A 20,412-nucleotide genomic window follows, 5' to 3' on the forward strand; every position below is an offset into this window, starting at 1 on the left:
CCCGCGCTCATGCTTCTCGATTCTTGCCGCCGCATATACGTGAGAGACGTACACGGCAAACGGAAAGAGAGCAACGTTCGTACTCGACGCGATAGAAACTCGGTCGTTCAGTTTGATCCGGATCCATCGAGGATGCTTCAAAGTCGGAATCGAAATCGAACCTACTTCCTCAGCCGGGATCCGCCTACTCTCTTGTGATCAGCGGCTGAAGTACCCTGCGCCTCTTCTGCTCACAATTTGATCTCGCGGACGACGTAATCGATTTTAGCCGAACTGAACACTCACCGCTGAATAATGCTCGAAGATCCGTGGACTTGGAAGTAATCGAGTGTCCTCGACAACTGAGTCCACCGAGGACTCATCTCACGCGCGACTAAATCATTGCAGGATTTGACGACGTTACTCGCGATATATTAACGCGCTGAATTACGAAAGCGAAATGGCATGGTCGGGTATCAATAGAAATAATTTTTCTTAAATGTATGTAAAAATGTATGGCAGTAGCAAAATAAAAAAAAATTATTTTTTAATATATTATTATTAGCATTATTAATTGTATAACTTTTTTTTTTTTTTTTTTTTTAAACGATCTTAAGACACCCGAGTGAGAGCACGATAGGTCGTTTGCTTTACAAGATGACGATAATAACACCCCTCGTTAATATTCGATTCGCATGCTGTTCTTTTCTGTTTCTATGACTCCTACAGGACCTTTTTGCCGCCGCTATTCCGCATCCTTAACGATTTTCTGTCGACGCACGTGCCACGGGCGTGGCGCTTCAATGGCTGCTCGAGAGCACATTTGAATTTATCGGTCGATATCGGAAACTACTTTGCTGATCCACAATGGCTTATTGTAGCCTTGTGGACCCGCGTGCTGCCTGTAAAGTGCACCCGCGATTTCGCAACGTTAATATCACAAGCCCGCTTGGACACTCCGTCCCCGTTTTTACGATCCATTTCGACCTACTCCTTTAACCATTCCCTGATCAAGAATCCCACTACTGTCATATCTATATCCTAAGATCGAAAAAAATCGATCAACACCTACTCGAACATCAAATGCTTTATTAATCGTAAATTATATAAATATTAATTTTAATTTTAATTTTTTTTTAGATTAGATATTAATGTAAAATTATTTTTTAGAATATTAGCGTATTGTGTTGTATTATTTTATTTTAACAATAGAAAATAAATCTGTGTGCATTTTAAAATGCATAAGTTTCGATAGAATCAGAAAAGGAATTATTTCTTTTAATAAGTAAACCAAGCATGTATAATTAATTCATAATCAGAAATCTTGTTCTCTCTCTTTTTCTCTCTCTATTTTTACTTCCCCATAAAGATAACACCTTCGATATCTAGGAAATAGTTTCATATATGCCGTAGCGCGGATTAATCGAAAACTTCCGGAAGTTTCATAGAAGACGTTAGACGCATCGCGAGCAGCTTTCTCTCACGGAAGAGCCTTTCAGGTGCGAAAACTTGAAACTAAATGCTGCTGGCTGGATGCAAAAGTTTCGTTGCATTTCTTCGGCTAATGCCGGTCGGAAGAATAATCCCGATCTGGACGAGGATAAGGCGGATCTACGCGGAATTGTCCAAAGTCTTAAGCCAAAAATCTTGTATCTGTAAATTCTCTTTCTCTCCCGTTCTCCTCTTTACAACGTATTTCGCTGCAGAATTAACCTTTGACTTTACTAAAATACACTTCACGTCGAGATCTCGGGGCGGTATTTTTTTTTTTTTTTTTTAAAGCCTCGTATTGCAGCGCAAAAATTCAATTAATACCGCGGTAAAAGGGGAAGCGTAAAATAATTGGATAAAGTCACCATTGTGCTCTATACTGTAATTTTGAAATACCACGGGATAACCGCGGCGAGACGGAGGCCCGAGGAGGGCCGAGCGGGGAATGATGCTTTCATTCTCCTTTTAGTCACGGACACCCGCGGGAAATGTGCGGACGAACAGACGCGAAGTCCAATAACTTTTTTTTTTTTTTCTCCCCCTCGTACACATTGACGGGCGCGACGCCGCGATGGATTGCTCTTCGACCGCGATTTTCTCGCATACGTGCATGGGTATGCGGCGAATCGGCAACGATATGAACGCTGGGGATATTGCTTCTTGGATATTGCGCTACGGCTGCACTCGTCGAGCAATCTCGCGGCGAAGGCAATTGTTTGCGATTTGACGTTTTCGCCCCGCGCGTTATTTGACAAATGCGCGAGAAAGCAACGCGTAATTTTCAGAGCTCCTCGCGATCCCGTTTCGCGCAATATTTATACGTGGCTAAGCGGCGGCAAATATTTTTCCGAAGCGTAAAAGTAATCGTCGGAACCGCACACATCCAGAAATGGCCAGCGAGATAAAAGTAAGAAGCGGCAGAACGTAAACGGGAAGTACGGATCGATCGCGACGCCAAAGGATGAGTAATCGCGTCTCGTTTTCATGAGGCGGCACCGGGAAAGGAAACAAATGACTCAGCGCTGATAAAACTGACCCACAGCCACCGTCGAGGCAATAAAGATTTGCAATGGAAATGGCGCCGCCGCGATTCCTCCGGCGACGGTACGTTATCTGCTGAAGCATTGAATCCCCCGCAGTACCGCAGCCAAGTCATAAAACACCGACTTTCCGCGGGTATAACATTATTTATATCGCCGCGTCTCGACGGGAATTTGTTTATTTAGAAATTCCGAGTGTAAATTATAATAATTTTACTAATGACCTGCAGATTCGAGTCGGTAAAATTTTGTCACGATTAAAAACTCGATGCGCCGAGAAATTTAATAATTACCGAATTAAGGCGGGATTAATTTTTTGTTTTATTAATCGAGGGATTATTAAACAAGCTTGCGCGAACGCTGCGAAGTAACGCGTATAACGCAATGTGAAACAAAGAGAGGAATCTGCTAATGACTGATTCATTGCACATTCCGTTCCACCGAAACTCAACCGCGCGCTGCTTCGCGAGTTGTACAGGTCAGTATTGGACGCAGCGTAGTGGAATAACGAGCGAAGCTGCTCGCGAAAGCTCTTCGCGCAAAAGACATTTCTGCACAATGGCAAAATATTTCACGACGATGATAATTTAATACTTGCCTGCGCAATTCGCTGTTTCACCCCTCCCTCCCCCCTCGAGTTTTCCAGCCGAAAAAGTGAGAGAACACAGTATCAATTTAATATTTGCATCTAAATATTTTCCCGCGAATAAAGCTGCGCGCGAGGAAATTCTCAAAGGCCAGCCCGACGTAAAGAAGCTACAAAGTCTTTAATGCAAACGTGAACGCCGCCGACTCTTCTAACGCAGTCGCTACACGGGTCATATGATGAAAATTTTAAAATCGCAGACGTGGAGAGTCCACAATGTCCCTTATAATTACCTGCGCGCATTGAATATTTCAATAATTAATTTATAATTCTTACTACAAACATAAAAAAAAAAAAAAATTGTAAGATGTTACAACACTTGCTCGGATAAAAAGTTTTCTAATTAAACAGAAAAGTGTTTGATTTAATATAAAAAAAGTCGTAAAAAAAAAATTGTTATAATACGCTATTCGCATCGTCGTAAAACCAAGGCGCGTCTTTGTGATAGTTCTTGAAAACTGGAGAGTCCTAGAAGAGTAGCACGCGCTTATCTTTGCCAAGCACGAAGGAAAACGAGCTTAAAAGCGAATGGAAAGCACGAAACGCGGGAGATGATTTACGACAAGCAATTTCGAGCAGGCATATCAACGGCGCCGGCTTCCAGCCACTCGTATTGTCCGAAGAGTGTCGCGGTAAAGTTTAAAAAAGAAAAAAAAAGAAAGAAAGAAAAAAAAAAAGACGTCATTCGCGTCGGAAGAGCGACGCTGCGTAATGGGCATGCTTTCGCGCGAACAAACGCCGATGATTGCCAGCGGGAAAGCAAAGGGGAAGTGCGCCACTGATTTCGCTGCACTGTGAATTACGAGCGGCACAGATAGCATTGATTATGCTGGTTCAGCGTGCGCGATAAAATTAATTGTCAAAATGAGACGAAAATCGAAACTCCCTCCCGGTCGTTCTCCGAAATACTCGATCCGTTTGATTCAAACAGAAAAGAACGCAATGGGAAAAATTATTTGCCGTTTTTAAAGCAATTTGCGAACGCATTCGAAGTCATTTTATATGCAATTGAACATTTTAAATTGCACGAAATAGAATGTACAAATCGAACGCGAGCGAAAGGCTGCAAACGATTGCCAGAACGCATCGGTGACAAAAGCGAGATTACGGCGCGGAGAATATAACGAGATTCCGCGGATAATCGTGGAGCTAAAAAGAAGTCGGGGTGGCTGTGAATAATTGACGAAAAGAAGATTGAAAGACTTCGGTCCGCCAAGATCGGAACGCGGCTCGGACGAGATTGAGAATGGAAGGCGAGAGAAAAGTATAAAGACATGGTATATATATGTATGATAAAAGATGCAGCGATAGAAGACTCCTTTTCAAAGAATTAAGAAATCCAACATGATTTATGTAGTCATTCATCCTTCTGTCTGCTCCTCGATAATACGAAACTCGACGCTTTTAACAACCGTCTTCACTGTACATCGACTAAAATTATATCCGTAAAATATATTTAAAATAAAAATCAGTCTCGAAGATTAAATTAAAAATTAATGCTTTGTTAAATTAAATTAAATATTTTAATTTTATATACTCTTTAATAGAACTAATTAAATAATTCTATTTCTTCTGCTTTCTGCAAAGTTTTTACGAAAGTGCACCGAGTATTATATGTCAATAACGTGTTACGCGAGGATTAATGAATCGCGAATTCAATTACTTTAAATCAATGGCGGCGTAATTCGCAAAAATATAGATTATCTAATTTAAAAGGACGAGAACACGATTTATCCCAATAACGCCGGAGCGGCAGGCAATGAAAGGTTCAGCCTCATATTTTAAAGATCTATTCGGCAAGAACGAGGTGAAAGATTAAGACCTACTCCCCGAACACCAGAAGTCAAAAGATCGATTAAACGAGACGTAGAAGGGATGAAGATCCCTTGAGGGACAAAACCTCTATGAAGACCGACGCGGGAAAATGGATTCTAATCGTCCTGACGCTTCGACCGTAGACGTTGCGTGGCATTATTCCTCCATTAAGATACTGAATAATTCACAAACCTGATGTCTTGGTAGCGGTAACTCCAAAGAGGCGACGGAAAAGAGACGAACCGACGACAAAGAAGGAAGCAAAAAAAAGAAAAAGAAAAAAATAAAAAAAGAAAGAAAGCGCGAGAGAAAGAAAGAATCGCCCGCTCATTATTTTACGATTTACATTTGCGATTAACGTAACTCTCTCATTTACATATTTTATCAGAAAATTACGGCTGAGCCCGAAAGCAGCGATCGTTTTTCTCGGAGCCGACGCGTATCGCTCGCGTAACAAAGTTCGGCATTATCGGAGCTGGCGCCTACCTTCGAATTACGCTTGATTTTCCCTGAATGGAAAAGTTGTAGCGACCCAATGGCGATCGCGCCTCGATAAATTGTCCGTGACGATACGGCGGAACGTTGTAGGACGTACCCCGGTGTACGTGCATAGGTGAGAGATTGCATTATGCAGCTAGAGGCCGAGTACGATAGCACGCGTACACGCGCGCGGGGCTAACGAAGTGCCCCGTGGGAACGTCGCATCGCCGCTGTAACTGCAAATGGACCAAAGAGATACAACAGCCCTTTAAAGTACGTCCCGTGCACCTATTCTACCTGCATGAAGAGAAGCTCGATTGCATTTGAATAGCCGATCACAAATATTTATGCAACAACAACGCGGATCAATTTGATCTGCGATCGCAGTAATAGATTTATCTGATCCGCGAAGCCGCGAGTGAGATACGTTTACAAATGCATCGGAGCTCGTTCGAATATTTTGCGCAGATCATTCATAATTTATTATTAAACTTTTCGATAACGTATATGCGTTTAATGAATTTTCCAACACGTCCGAGGGCGTAATTCGCGTGGCGTACTTTTAGCAGCGGCGAAGTGCGCGGGTAAATAATTCCATTCTTCGTTAGTTCGATTCGAAAATTTATGTACCGCGACGAGGCGAGGGGGTAATCGATGAATCGATTTGTACATTCGACGCGGGTGATGCTGCGAAGTTCTGTAGCGTGACTGAGTGCAGTTATTCACTGCGATTCTATTTATTCTGCCCGGTGTAATATAAGTCAAACTGATAATAATTTACTTAGAAAGTTTCGAGAGCGACGGATCGAAAGATACATCGTAACGCCGTATATTCAAAGGTCCCGTGTCACCGATTCGATTTTACGTCAATTGCCGCGCGGCGCGGTGACAGAAGAGAAAAGGGAAATATTTCGAGTACAATGATAGCCGAGATGGCCGGAAATGAGAAAGTTTCGCCCGTGACTCGCGTAACAATCGCGTTATCCCCGCGGGTGATTTTAATAGTTCATAAATTGGCGAACAAATTGCACTTAATCCATATACGTTGATAATACAAGTTTCGCAAAAGCTCGCGCGTAAAAAGCTGCTTCAATATTTATCACGTTAATTTCATGACGGATTAACGAAACGATTCGGCGAAGTATCAAACCGTCGGTGAATTATATTAATTCTGAATTAAATGATATTACGTTACAATATTCCGTTCTATCACTCCATCCTTCGTCCAGCTTTGTTTCGCGACTTGCGCTTTCTTCTACGAATCGGACAAAGCGAGCCTCTTCCGCGAGCTAGCCTAATTTATTCGCCCACGTAATTTCGTTAATTATACAGCGATCATTCGGTACACGGCGTTAATTACAAATCCTCCCGGTGCGCACACGTTCTCGCCTATCTGATCTACATTTACTTAACCCTCGACGGTGCATGTATAAACAGACGCGAGTGTGTCAGATGTCGAGATAATGAATCAATAATCCGTTCGAAGTTTATGAGTATCGCTGCAGCGGGAGTTTCGACAGAAGTACGGGAGATTTGCGAAAGCCGCTTACCTCCCAGCCTTTCTGAACTTTGTCATTTATCGAATCGCCGCCAGGTCGGTAAAAGGGAGATAAATAAAACGGGAAAATAGATACGGCGGCGACGGCGGCAGCGGCGAGAGAAAAAAAAAAGGAGAAAAAAAAAAAAAGATGTACAGCTTGCGCAGGGACGAGAGGGCAGGCACGGCGACGTTGAAAAATCTATTTATATATGTCCGATACTCCGACCCGAAGTATACCTGGTGTGCCAGTGTGTCACCGTCAGATGTGACGACGTCACACAGGCGAGATGAAACGCCCGTCTGACCCGCGCCGACATCGAGTTTTTCTCACGGAATCGGGATTTCACCGGACACAATGTTTCTTATTTGTTGCCGCCATAAATCCGGGGGAGGCTTTCGAGCACCGACACGCTCGGGAAACATTCCCTACCTTGTAGTTCATTAGTAGCGATACGTATTAATTAACTCTGACAACCAGGATAAGTTAGAAAAGAAAATGACTAAACGAATCCAAATAAGAATTCCGAAAAAGTAATATAAAAAAAAATATATATATATGTATAAATAAAAAAGACTGAAAATTGTTTCTCAATCATTTTCAAGCTACGATATTAATAGCCGAGGCTTGCACAACGGCTATCTTCTATTTTAACCGTTGCTGGTTCAATTAACGTCGTCGATTAAACGACTGAGCATTCCTCAGCGATAGTTTCTTACGCGGCTGTACCCCCATCAAAACTTAATCGATGGCGAAACAACGCAGCAATCGCGTAAGGGATTATCTGTCACGGTCCACTTGTCCGCGCTTAAGCCCCGCCGAAATGTCCGATTCGATCTACTCCGGTCCACTATCAGCCTTAAATAGCAGGATTCCGCGTGATCCGGCTGCATCCGGTTTACTCAGTAATAAAATGCTCATTACACGGTAATCCCCTTGCCAAGATGCTGCGGAACGCTGTTAACTGGATATTTATACCCCTCTCCCCCTTCTCTCCCCCCCCTCTGGCACGGTCCAGACGCGCTCTCGCATTGATCAGGTGAATCTTCGCCTCCGAGTGCCTCAATTAATTCCGACCGGATTGTTTTAGCTGCGACTGCATCGCGGCCGATCGCAACCGGCGCTGAAATTTATCGCGCCCTGCATTACAACGCGCGATCCCCTCGTTTCTTTACCCGAGAATCTCCCCGTGAAACTAACTTCATCTATCCCACCCCCAACCTCCCCCCCCCTTTTACGCCGTCGCTCGATATCTACGTCATCCCTATCGCTAATCCCGAATAACGACGTTCCGATAGGCGCCCCATAAATTCCGGACTAATCCATCCTAATTTGGAGGCGAAGAATGATTACTCCCGTTCTCGCGACGGTGAGAAATTTCATCGACGCTTTCCGCCGGAAGAAAGGTAACGGCGCTCGCGACAATAATAACCGGGCAATTACATACATTGTTCGCTTAATTTAACCAGATGCGTCGAGGCCCTCATTAAAAGTTGGTACGCTTAATGCCGCCTGCACCGTTCAGACTTTTCCAAATCCCCCTCGTTTCTTTAATCGTTCCATTACGCGTCGCGTTATTACTTCATTCTATATTTTCCTTTTCTCGCGATCATCACTTTATTTTATTTTAATAACGCGCAAATAAAACGCGAAATAAAATTACGCACTGTTAATTTCGTACGAAATAAATTTAATTATATATATATATTTTTTTTAATTATACATATATGTATGTATTTTATTAACATGTTAAATGGTTAAATTTAAAATGACGAATGTCAAAAATGATTGTCAAGAATTAATAATTTTTGGGTGTGCCTAAATGTTTAAGAAAACTTGTACTTTTCTCGATTTTCTTAACTTGTACAGGTTTATACGACACTGCGACTAAATTACCTCGTTACCACAGCGATATAGCTGTTTTCTGTTGAGCTACCCGTTTGTCCGAGAAGAAGAGAAAGACTAAAGAAAATAGTACTACTAACCAAGATTAAATACTCCTTTCTGAGGGACGAGAGGAGGGAGAAAAAAAAATGAGAGGCGAGATACGAAAATTGTAGCACGGCTGCGTCACGAACGAGCAATTCAACGAAGACACCTCGCAATAATACGTAGAAAAGCTAAACAGCGCACATCATGAATTAAGTATGAATGCGAAGAAGCCGACGAGAGAGAATAAACGAGATGCGAGTAAAGCTCTGCGACCATTTAAAGGTTCTGTGAATTTTAAGAGTGACGTCTTAAATTATTCCCTCCGCTCTTTTAATTTCCGCCTAACTTAATCTCCATACAACTAAATTTTATGCAATTTACATTTAAATGGCTCCATCTGTGTAATTTATGAGATTAGAGGAATGCATTTGTATAAAATTTGATTTTATCTAATAATTAATAAATATTTTATGTTATTTTAATTTTGATTTATTAGCTGGCTGGTGCATCACTGAAACGGCTTCACTCGCGTCTCTCTCTCTTTTTTTTTCTCCCGCAATTTTATTCCCTATATTTTTACGTATACGTTAAATTATTAAAATAATTATCGTCCCTCATATTTTCGATATAAAACCACTGATATACATTCATGTGGAAATTTCAGTGACAACGCTGGTTACGTTGACAACGCTCTAATCTGATAAATAGGATATACGAAAATGAACTTTGATCGAAACTCGCCACGTTCAGCATTTCGCGGGAATAGAATCCCACCTCCCCGCTGTAAATCGCGGGATTTCGTAATACGAACGTGTGGCCGGGCATTCGCGTTTACCGTTCTGACGTGCGACAATGAATGACTGGTTCCTGTGTAAATGTAAACGCGACGTGTCAGAAAATGAGAATCGATACACCCCCAAATAGTTGATATTTCCGGCTAAACGAGATCGATCGTCGATTTTAATATTTATATTTATTCACGGGCAGAATTTATAATTTTCTTTCTAGTCAATGATATTTCGTAAACGCGAAAAGATGCTCGCTGACGAACGGCGATGAGCGATCGAAATCGTAAGTTATAAAATAAGACGTAAAAATTAAAAACAAATATCTCTATTCTTAATCTATTTTTTTTTCTGTAGATATTCATATCCCGTGCAACGCTAAAAATGGAGTAAAGGAAAATTATATACCGCACATACGTTATGTCTACACGGATCGTCTTGTATATCGATATAAATAGCACGGGTATGCAAAATATCTCAAAAGTACCGCTACATTTTTCATTTAAACATCTCGCGAGTTTGCAGTCGTTTCTTCTTTAACGAAGACATTGAGGTATTGTTTTCTCTCACCATATCAACTTTAACGGATAAAAATATTTTAAAACATATTTTCTTACGACAATAGAGTGATCAATAGCGTTCGTGAAAGTAATTAATTTTTCAATAAAGAAATCTTGGGAACCTTACGTGAACCTGAGGGTTAATGTATTCTGAATTTTAATTCTCCAATTAAAGAATCAAGTAAGAAAAATAAATCGGAAACGGCGGCTCCGCGGTAAAAGCGCGTAAAGATTTTCCAGATTTTCACCTTTAACATTAAAAATATAATCTGCTGAAAACCTCATCTGACCGAAGGTTACTTAATTTAATGCAAAAGTGGCACTTGTATTTAACGGGAAATAAACACGCGAACGTAACGAGAGAGAACACATTTTTATAAGACGACAGAAGTGTTTGATAACAAAAAAAAAATATCCGACAATCGTTTCTTCAAATTTTTTTAGTTAACTTTAATATATATCGTTGAACCGGCTCCGAAAGTTTACGGCAATTACTTCGATTGGATTCTAGAATTTGAGATAAGTTCCGACGAATAATGATCGCATCCTCCCATCGAAATTCGCTACATGTTCCGACGATTATTCTTCATTTCGCAGGCAGAACGGCTGTCGTCGTCGTTCTCGTCTTCGTCGCTGAGATTCACCATCATGATATCACGTAGATCCACGCGGAATATATGCCCGCCCGACGCAAATAAATTGAGTATAGAGGTCTTCGCGACCGGGAAGAGATTATGGTAATGCGAGATTACGCCGTATTTAAGTAGAAGTCACCTGCCACCCCAGTCAGTAGTTCGCTATTAATGTCAGACTTCCGCGACTCTCGCGCCTGCGTAAATGCTAATTAGAATAATAATGCCAGCTCGACGGAGAATTAACGAAATACCGAAGTTAATTGAAATATCCTATCGCGGTGATAAACGGACGGAACTAAATTCGCTAAATAATTATGTAACACCGACACGCGCGCACAAATTCGCTCCAGAACTACGAGATTGCAAAATTGGTTCTTTAATATTTTTTTTTAACGTTCGTATAATAAAATAATCTATGGTTTAATAATAATTTTGAAACAACGTCTGACACGTTACTTTTTACAGAAATAAATCACGAAATATTTAGTAAAGCAATTATAAAGAATTGTATATTAACTGCGGAACGTTTATTTTTTCTGCATTAAATTTTCGCATCAAAGAAGTAAAATTCGATAATAAGCGACTACTTTTATGTTAGACACGCGCGAAGTTATAAAGGTATCAAGGTGTCCCGGGTGAACTTTCATCAAACTTTGAGAAAGATGACTTTGGGAATTACTCCCGCAGTATCATCGTGTTCTCTCTCTCTCTCTCGTTGTTAGACTGAGTAATTTATTATCGGCCATTAGAGTACGATTACTCGTACTTCGACGACGAAACAATTTTCTTTGTGTCCCTTTAAACGATAGATATAACGTTACGTGCACTCACCATCAGAAATGGTGTCCGTGGTGCTGCGACGGCGGCTAGCGTACGTGATCTTGGCGCGGTGTGCGTCGAATCTCACACGAAGCACGTGCGTGGATGTTTCACTGAGCACAGGTCAGAGAGGACTGAGAGGGAACGCGACCTCCTACTCTTCCCCGCACTCGGCGGCCGAAAGAGGGAAAAATCACGTACGCCAGCCGCCGTCCCCGCTCGCCGCAGCAAATGCCATATCTGCTTTCGAGTGCACTACCTACTTTTGTAATAAATGACGCAACGTAGTCATCGGCAATAAACAACACTTTGTTCGGACAAACTTAACGATCGCGCGCGATAAATATAAAGACCGACATTTTTTTTCGAGCGAAACGCCGCGTTCGGTTTGATAATTTTCCTTCGACCCGTGAAAAATGCCATTTATAATAATTTTTTTTATTAGCCAACTAATTGAGATTATTACATTATTAACCCAACTAATAGAGGTTTCCGTCGCCTGTACCGCGCGACGCCGGCGGAAGCCAATTTGCACGGAGAATTTAATTGAAAAATGTGACCGAGCACGGCAACGGTCCGAGATTACATTGCGAAAACGTGCGGAAAATTCACAGGCGTCCGTCGCAATTAGACACGATCGAGCGATTTACTTTTGACGTTAAGTTGAAGGAATAAACGATGATAAACCGAGTAAAAGCCTGGATAAATAATAATGACGTTTCGTTATAAGTTGCCAATTCCGTCTGCAACTGATAAAAAACCGGAGGAAATTTTTGCCGTATTAAAACTTTCACAAAACAAACAAAATCCTATTAATCCGTTTCATAAAAAAAAATCTCGGTAATTTAGTGCTTGCGAGAAATTATCGCAAGGAAGATTATGTAAGTAAGAGTTAATTAAGAAAGAGTAATGGCGATTTTCGTCCATTTTTTGAACCTCGAATTTCAAACTTTTTTTTTCTTTTATATCAAATAGTATTTATAAAAAAAAACAAGTCTTTTTCCCACCAATCTTTACATAAAATAAATCTGTACTAACAAAATGTATAAATTACAGAGTGACTTATTATCAAGAGTCACAATTAAAAATTTCCAAAAATATCATCAGCTTGCGTGGAACATTCGAATTGCACTTCTCGGACTCGAATTATTCTCTCGCGCTCTGTCGGAATTCTTGAGTGCAATCGCGATATTACGCGTGGGGAGATCGCCCCCTCGGAGTCTTTCGAAATTCCGAAGAATCCCTCACGAAACTGCTGGGCCGAGTATTCTGACCGGCAGGGAATAAACGGCGAAACCATGGCAGCGGGACGGAACGGGAATGTAAATAATTTCGAGAATTCGCGCGTAGTCGGATACGGTTGTTAGAAGAATTTAATATCGGTATACATCGTCAAGCAAAATGTAAGTCGCCGACAATATTTAGCATTTCCCCCCGTGTAATTAGTCGCACCTTGATTTAATCCTTTCGACGACGGTGCAGAGAATTAAAGCGATCGATCAACGGCGACGTGCTACACTGTTGACGATCAGTATCGCTTAACCTTAGGCGAAGGATGTCAATATTTTACCTCACGTGAAGAAAGCTTCCGACTCCCCCTTCTTCAAAACGGAAAAAAAATGAGATATTGTAAACTGAAAATAAAAATGCAAACTGGCACAGAATAATCCATTTAACAGCCCGAGACGTTCGGAGCCCTTCCCTCTCTACGAAATCGAGCGCGCAAACATTCTTTAATTCTTTACACGCCCGGGTATTTAATTCCATAATTATTCCTCAGTGGCGTCAGTTAATCCTCTTAAACGGGAATCTCGTTTTAAAGCAGCAAAATCAAAAATACCCCGAGAAAGGAGTCTAAGTAATTTTGCGCGGAAAAAAGGTATACGAATCAGGACGGGAAAAAAAAAAGACTGGAATACACAGAAAAACGGAAAGTAGTACAAGATCTAGTTGTATAAATCTTCCCATTAGTTTAATCCCGTATAAGCTGCTCAATCGTACCTAGAGCTTTTCGAAAAATTAAGAGATTTTAAAGAGAAGCTAAAGCCGTCGCCGAACTTGATAAGGGACACTCTGTATAAGACAAAGTAAGTTTATCTTTTCAATGAAAGTGATCCTGAGAGTGAGCGCGTAACTCGGAAAGGGTTTATTGGGGGAAATTTGAGCTGGCAGCCTAATGGACTGTCATTAATAGGATATTTCTGTTAACCTCCGCCATTATGTGGGTAGATATACGAAGCACAATCTCCACAGTTGCACATATATTATGAAACCTTCCCTCGTTGATAAATTATTTAAATACAATTAAAAATAATATTGATAAATCTATTTATAATATTTTAAACAACTCAAACGAATGAGACTCCGTTTCGGTTCTTCTTTTTCGACAGCGGCTTTTAATATTATAATTTAATTTCTTAATTATCTACTTTAGTTGCGTTAGATTTTCGACTTGACCGTCCGTTTCTTCCGAGCGCGATAAATTTATCGGGACCCTTAAGCTTTCCGATGCGCAGCGCACACACTCGGCGTTGCTTAATCAATGACGTTAAGTTCATCCGACGAGTTCGTGCGGGTGTAGACGTAGATTCACCGATATTTGCATCCGCGCGCGCGTACGTGTATATTATCTATTTTCATATTTTCACTTACACGCGCGACGGATTTTTTCCGCCTGTCGGGCGAGTTAGCCGGCAGCAACGAGAAAGCGTACGTAAACCACAGGCATCGGGAAGCTTTTTAAAGCGAATAATGCGGAGGCTGGAAATTATACGAGCTCGACTAATGGCGCCGCAACAGCTGGTATTAAATCATGACGTCGGGCTGCTCTATGATGCCAGATTATCGATGAAGTTCATAGTATACGTCGCTACTAAAAAGTGCATGAAGCTATTACGAGGCGCGGGCTTACACCGAGTCGCGCGAAATAAAATCTCGGGTAACGTTAATGTGCGAAATTTTATTATTTTATTTATTTGCTTATCGCACGTCACGGCTTGATTCCGGCTGGAATACTAAAACGTTGTCGCAAGATCGAACGGATGCGCGAAATAATATTTCAGATATTTTTTTTACAACATAAATAGTAATTATCAAACGTTACGCGTTAAAATTATCAAATTTTTACACGGATAAAATTACAAATAAACCGGAAGCGCAGCAAAACATCGGGGTTTTATTTGTTGCGCGGCAGTTTTCTGCGCTTTGGGAAATACGCTAGCCGTGTTTCTAATTTCCGAGCGGGTATCATTATATTTATCCGCCCCGGAGTTTCATGTTGTTCCAGCATCGTCGAAACGCAAAAGGTTAATTCGCGTAACTCGAACAATGCGGTTCACGCACACATGTCCTCCGCGTTCGCGTCGTTAGCGGGTGCTTAGAGCAGGCCGGAACTTCACCGTCCGCCACAGTTTGCGGGCAATTTCGTTCCCTGTCGTGGAAAATTTATGCAAATCGCCGGACGGAGTCGAGCGGGTATAATGAGTTCGCGCGATCTCATCCGATTTCGGACGGCGCGGGGGAAAAGCGCAGCTACCGACTCTCTGAAGGGTAGCGAAGATGGATCGCAACGGATGAGAAGCTTTCGTTACGGCGGCCGCCAATAAAAGCTCTTCTCCGGGCTTGGAATCGATTATAATAATAAGAATAATGAGGGCGCGCGCGGAAAATCGAATATCCGAGATCTTCAAGATGAAACGCCGCGATTTCACGACAAACGGATTATAATAAATTATGTATATTTTTACTTACATTAAACATAACTTGTATTAAGAATAGCTGAACGTATTTTCCGATTCACTTCTCGGACGAGATACTTAATTTTGCAGCTCGCACTCGCCGATAAAACTTGCAATTAAAGCATCGTAATTAAACCACCGTAACTAAAAGGCGGCGGGCGAAAGAAGGAATGTTTCTCCTCTGTGCGCGTTAGACATGTGATAATTAACGCCATTTAGTAGAATAACCCTCCCCCCCCCAAAAAAAAAAAATAAAGGAAAGGAAAAACAAAATTATTTTTTTTTTTTTTTTTAAGGGAAACGAAACTGTAACGTTTTAAAGTTTTACTTTCGTCAAACAAGAATCAAGGCATTTGTTGAAAAGCAACAGAAGTTAGGAGCAAATCGTCGAAAAATAATTTTTATTAATTAAAGTTTCCGTTGAATAATATTGAAAAAAAAGAAAAAAAAAAAGAAATAAAAGTTTGCGAGCACGAGTGTTAATAAATTGTGTCGTAATCAACATCCGGATGACAATATAAAGCGCTTTGTTATGGCGAACGAGTTGAAATAATTCCTGCCGATGGGAATTTTCAAACATTTCGGGATGAGTGGATGTAAAACGCGATCAAAAAGCTGTCGTACGATATAACGGAGTATTTATCGATAGTCTCTATTTACGGCAGTCGCACATGTCTGTATTATTCCGATAAACACCGCACTGTATTGTTTTAATAATTATCTCGGACCTCATTTAACCATTTATAAATAGAACTCTAATAAATTCATCGCGGCAAATATTCAACGTGAAAAAGAGGGGCAGGCTGAGAGATTATCGCGAATGGTATTACTTATGTTATCATGCATGCGCAAGTATACTGAGAGGCTGATATTGCATTTACCGCATCGATGTCAGTTTAGCGTATGACACTATCGTGATGTGCATCGATCCTCGTACAAAATTCGCTAAAAACTACCGAGAACTGAGAAAGAGAAGTGTACCACTATTTCCTCCCCCTCCCTCCGTCTTCTAACGCCTAAAGGATTAAAGAGTTAAAGAGCCTAAAAATTTTCGAGTACAGATTCTTCGCACGAAATGAGAATTATCTACAAATAACAGTTGACAAATGTTTAATTAATTTAACGAAGTTTCAAATAGTTCGCTGACGTCCTTTAATCCGCCGCGAAATAAACGTACGCTTTCCGCGCGAGATGGATGTTTAAAAGTACGCACTTGAGGTACGTTTCCAGCTTCTGTTAAGCTCAAGGATACGCGCGTTTACCTCTTTTATCGCTGCATGCACGAGAATGCGAAGCACCGGCGTCGTTTTCATATCCTATTTTTCCCTCTTCACACTTTTCTTTTGTTAAAAAAAAAGAAGAAAAATACCGCGGACTGGGTCACGCGGCGCTTATTCGCGGCCGGTAGGAAGTAGTTAAAACCGACCAGGATGCGGGCCTCTTTCGCGGTTACGATCATTGCGGCCACATTCAAGTTGAAATACATAAAAGTACCTTGCCAAAGACGGCTTATTATGTCGTTCAACTTTGTAAAAGTCTTTAAAATAACGCAAAGTCAAACAGCTTTTTTTTACCGTTTTTAAGTAGCTCTTTCTTTAACATTAATTTTTAAACAATAATTTTTAATAATACATTTTTTAATTTTTAATTTAATAATAAATAATTTTAAACAATAAATTTTTAAACAATAATTAACATTATTTAGATAAATAATAAAATGCAGTTAATAATTTTTTTTTTTTTTTGCAATTTGTATATTTCAGAATATTTCATAGTTCTGTTATTTATTGTATAATGTTAATGAAAGAACTTTCAGATTATTTACTCAGATATTATATCTCACGGCGCTATCATTAATTTAGAAGAAAAATGAGGTTAATTCTTGTCGCACAACTTTTAATTGGAAGGTAGTTTAGATATATTTTCTCGGGACATAAATTACTAATAACATTAGGAAAACATTATAACTTTCAAATTTTTTTTTTTTCTCCTCCGCAATAATTTCTTCGCGTTTCTTTCGCGCATTTTCATACACGCAATCGACCTAAAACCTTACAATGATTTAGCGTACAAAATAATAATAACCAGATGAAAATTTCGCTTTAATCAAGCGCATGAATATACATTATGTGGAATTTGCGGGTTTCCTAAAACTATCATGTTATTATGAGGGAAGACGACTCACCGCAGACACAAACAGTCGTTGTTTTGCGCGATTATAATTTGCATAAATATGTACTAACATAGATAGTTTTTGAACTCCCATTAACTGCATAAACTGCATATTATATCGTATACGTTGTGCAGCGGGTGCACATGTTTACACAGATTAAACTGTATTACTTAATTATAACTTATTCTGCGCAAAAACTTCTGTATTACAAGTATTTAGATTTTGATAGATCGCCTGATTCCTATAAAGGATAAAGGCACGCTGTTAAATAGACGATTAAGCTAATCGTTGCTCATCCGTTATTCCTCGATTCTACGTTATTTAAGGATAAATTATTTTCGCATTGCGGGCAAGCGAATCTTTTTGTCTGCACAAACGCGCGGGATGCGTGTTATTATTCTTGTAAGGCGCAGCCATTTGTTCAAAGTCGCGGAAATGCATTTTCTCATTCTTCATACGTGCAGATACGTCTGAGATGTACATAACGAAATCCGCGGCTCAAAATCCTATTTTTCATGTCACCTCAGTTATGAAATGTGACGAAGTAGAAAAGAAATTATTACCGCCTCGAACTCGGTATTTATATCAATCGGATAGATAACGTTTTTCTTATTTTTTTTTATGTAAAAATATGTAATAATAATTTCTCGATTTGTCTACTTAAAAAATTTTGCCGTTCGGCATTCTTCTTCAAACTTTCAATACCTATTGAATTTACGTAATTAATTAATTAATTAGCGAATTTTTTTCGCGAGGGGAATAATGTCGTAGTTGCCGAAAAGAAATTCGAATTACTTGGAAAGTTTCCGGCGTAGTTCGTCCTAAATGCGCGCGAGTTATACCCCGCTGCAATTTCGTTTCGCGCAACGTGCACAGTTTGCCTAATGAAGTATTCGCACGGGGCACGAATCATGGATGTGGATAATCTCAATCTCGCTGTCGAAAACGTAACTCGAGATGTACACGTTATACGGATATTACGGATTCTCCTCCTCGTACGAAACCTTGAGCATCGCGGAGAAATTTGATTACCCTTTGTTCGCGAAATGATTAACGACGCAATCTAGCGCACGCATAGATTTGCAGTTACACACGTAAACTCAATAATACAATAAGACGATCCGGAATGACTGATCGTCCGATTGATTCGCGGAGAGATGCAGCTGATCGTTGAAGCATTTAGAATAACGCGGATCACGTATTGAAATTATCAAAGTACGGCTCACGCGAGCCTTGCGCGTTGGTGGGAAACTCGGCTATCACCTGCGCGGGAATAGTTGGCGAACTATTTCCCACCCCCGAGAGCCTTCCCGGCGCAAAGTCCAATTCGGTCCAAACTGATGCTTAAGTAAGAATGCCGACAAATGAGCGATTGATCGCTTTTCGAATCTACGACGTATTAATAATCATTTTTGTAAACGAACAACCGGACGCGAGATCAAACCGAAAATTTTTATTTCAACGGCAAACGGTGAATTCACATGCAAAATTTTATGCGTCGATGATTGTGCGTTACGTAATTAATTTTGCTCTTCGTAAGCGCACGTTGCATACGCATTTAACGTTCATTCGGCGAAATTATTAAAATTTATTAATATATTATTACGTGAAATAATTTTCGGGAAGCCCCGCACGTGAATATAATGTAATTAAAACATCCGGAGATAAAATGTTCTCATCCATTACGAAATATTGTTCAATGATCTAATTTACCTTTTTAAAGATGACTTTACAGTAGGTGAAAACATTATACTTTGCCCGTATTTTTTTTTTCTTCTTTTAGTTTGCACAACGAGATAGCATGCTACCATAAAATTGCTGGTGTATACCCGAGTAAAAATTTATAAATTATATAAAAGTATTTATTATTCAGTGACTGTCTTAAAAAGATGAACACGGCGGTCGGCAGGAACTGGTAGCCCTAGCGAATTCGGCAGTCAAGCACGTGTTAGAAAGATCATCTCGCAAGAGTAAACAAGTACGCGACGAAAAACGTTTGCGATATCCAGCTTTTCTAGCTCGTTGTTGGCTAGCAATAATTATTTAATACCGAGTACATTTTGAGTGTTACATTTCCGGCTCGGTGCTGGACAGTTTTGCTAGACAGCCGCGAGACGAACCACGAATTGGCGAGCTAATTATTAGACTAACGATGGGAATCAATTTCCACTCGGGTAACATGTGATCACAAATAAAAGTAACGTACTTCAATCTGATTTACAAAACTTCTCTTTTCGCGCGAAGCTAATTATGAATTAATTATTCTAATAAAGATTCTAAATATTGTCGCGACGCGTTTGATGTATTTAAAATAACACATGAAACTTTTAACAGGAGATTTGCATTGTCTACCAAAGTCATTATAATATAAGTCACTTTGTCAATGTTTAACTCCACGCCGCGTAGAAGTCGGTTCTAAATATTTATGCGTCATTCTCGTGCCCCTGCATTATGCATGGACGTTGTATCTGCCATATACAAACGCGTACACGTTGCGTGTACTAACGGGAAGACTCGGAATAACGAGACAGGGGGAGGATGAGCCTATATTAGATAATTTTCATGTCAAACGTCTGCCGCGTATACGACGTCAAAACGTCGCGCTACATACCTGTCTTCCGAAGATAAGGCGAACATTGCATTGTTGACGGTTAAGTGAATAAAACGTTTTACTTGTGCAACGAATTTCAAACATTAACGATTGCAGTAAAACATAACGTATAAATCGCAAGACGATTATATTCCGCCAATATAACGTTGCAATAAAATTGTAAATCATTAA

General features: G+C 40.3%; 1 protein-coding gene across 2 annotated transcripts in view; it reads right to left on the minus strand.

Moving 5' to 3' along the window:
* LOC139105031 (uncharacterized) overlaps positions 1 to 20,412 on the minus strand; it is a 90,809-nt gene that overhangs the window by 64,381 nt on the left and 6,016 nt on the right. The window contains exon 1 of one of the 2 annotated variants that reach the window (XM_070660876.1): positions 11,733 to 15,707. The exons of the other annotated variant lie outside the window; for it this stretch is intronic. The gene's annotated coding sequence lies outside the window, so the exon portion shown is untranslated. Of the gene's footprint in view, positions 1 to 11,732; positions 15,708 to 20,412 lie in introns of those variants that run through there. 2 annotated transcript variants of the gene reach the window in all.

This window comes from Cardiocondyla obscurior, linkage group LG08 (genome assembly GCF_019399895.1).
Source record: "Cardiocondyla obscurior isolate alpha-2009 linkage group LG08, Cobs3.1, whole genome shotgun sequence".
NCBI classification, from domain to species: domain Eukaryota; kingdom Metazoa; phylum Arthropoda; class Insecta; order Hymenoptera; family Formicidae; genus Cardiocondyla; species Cardiocondyla obscurior.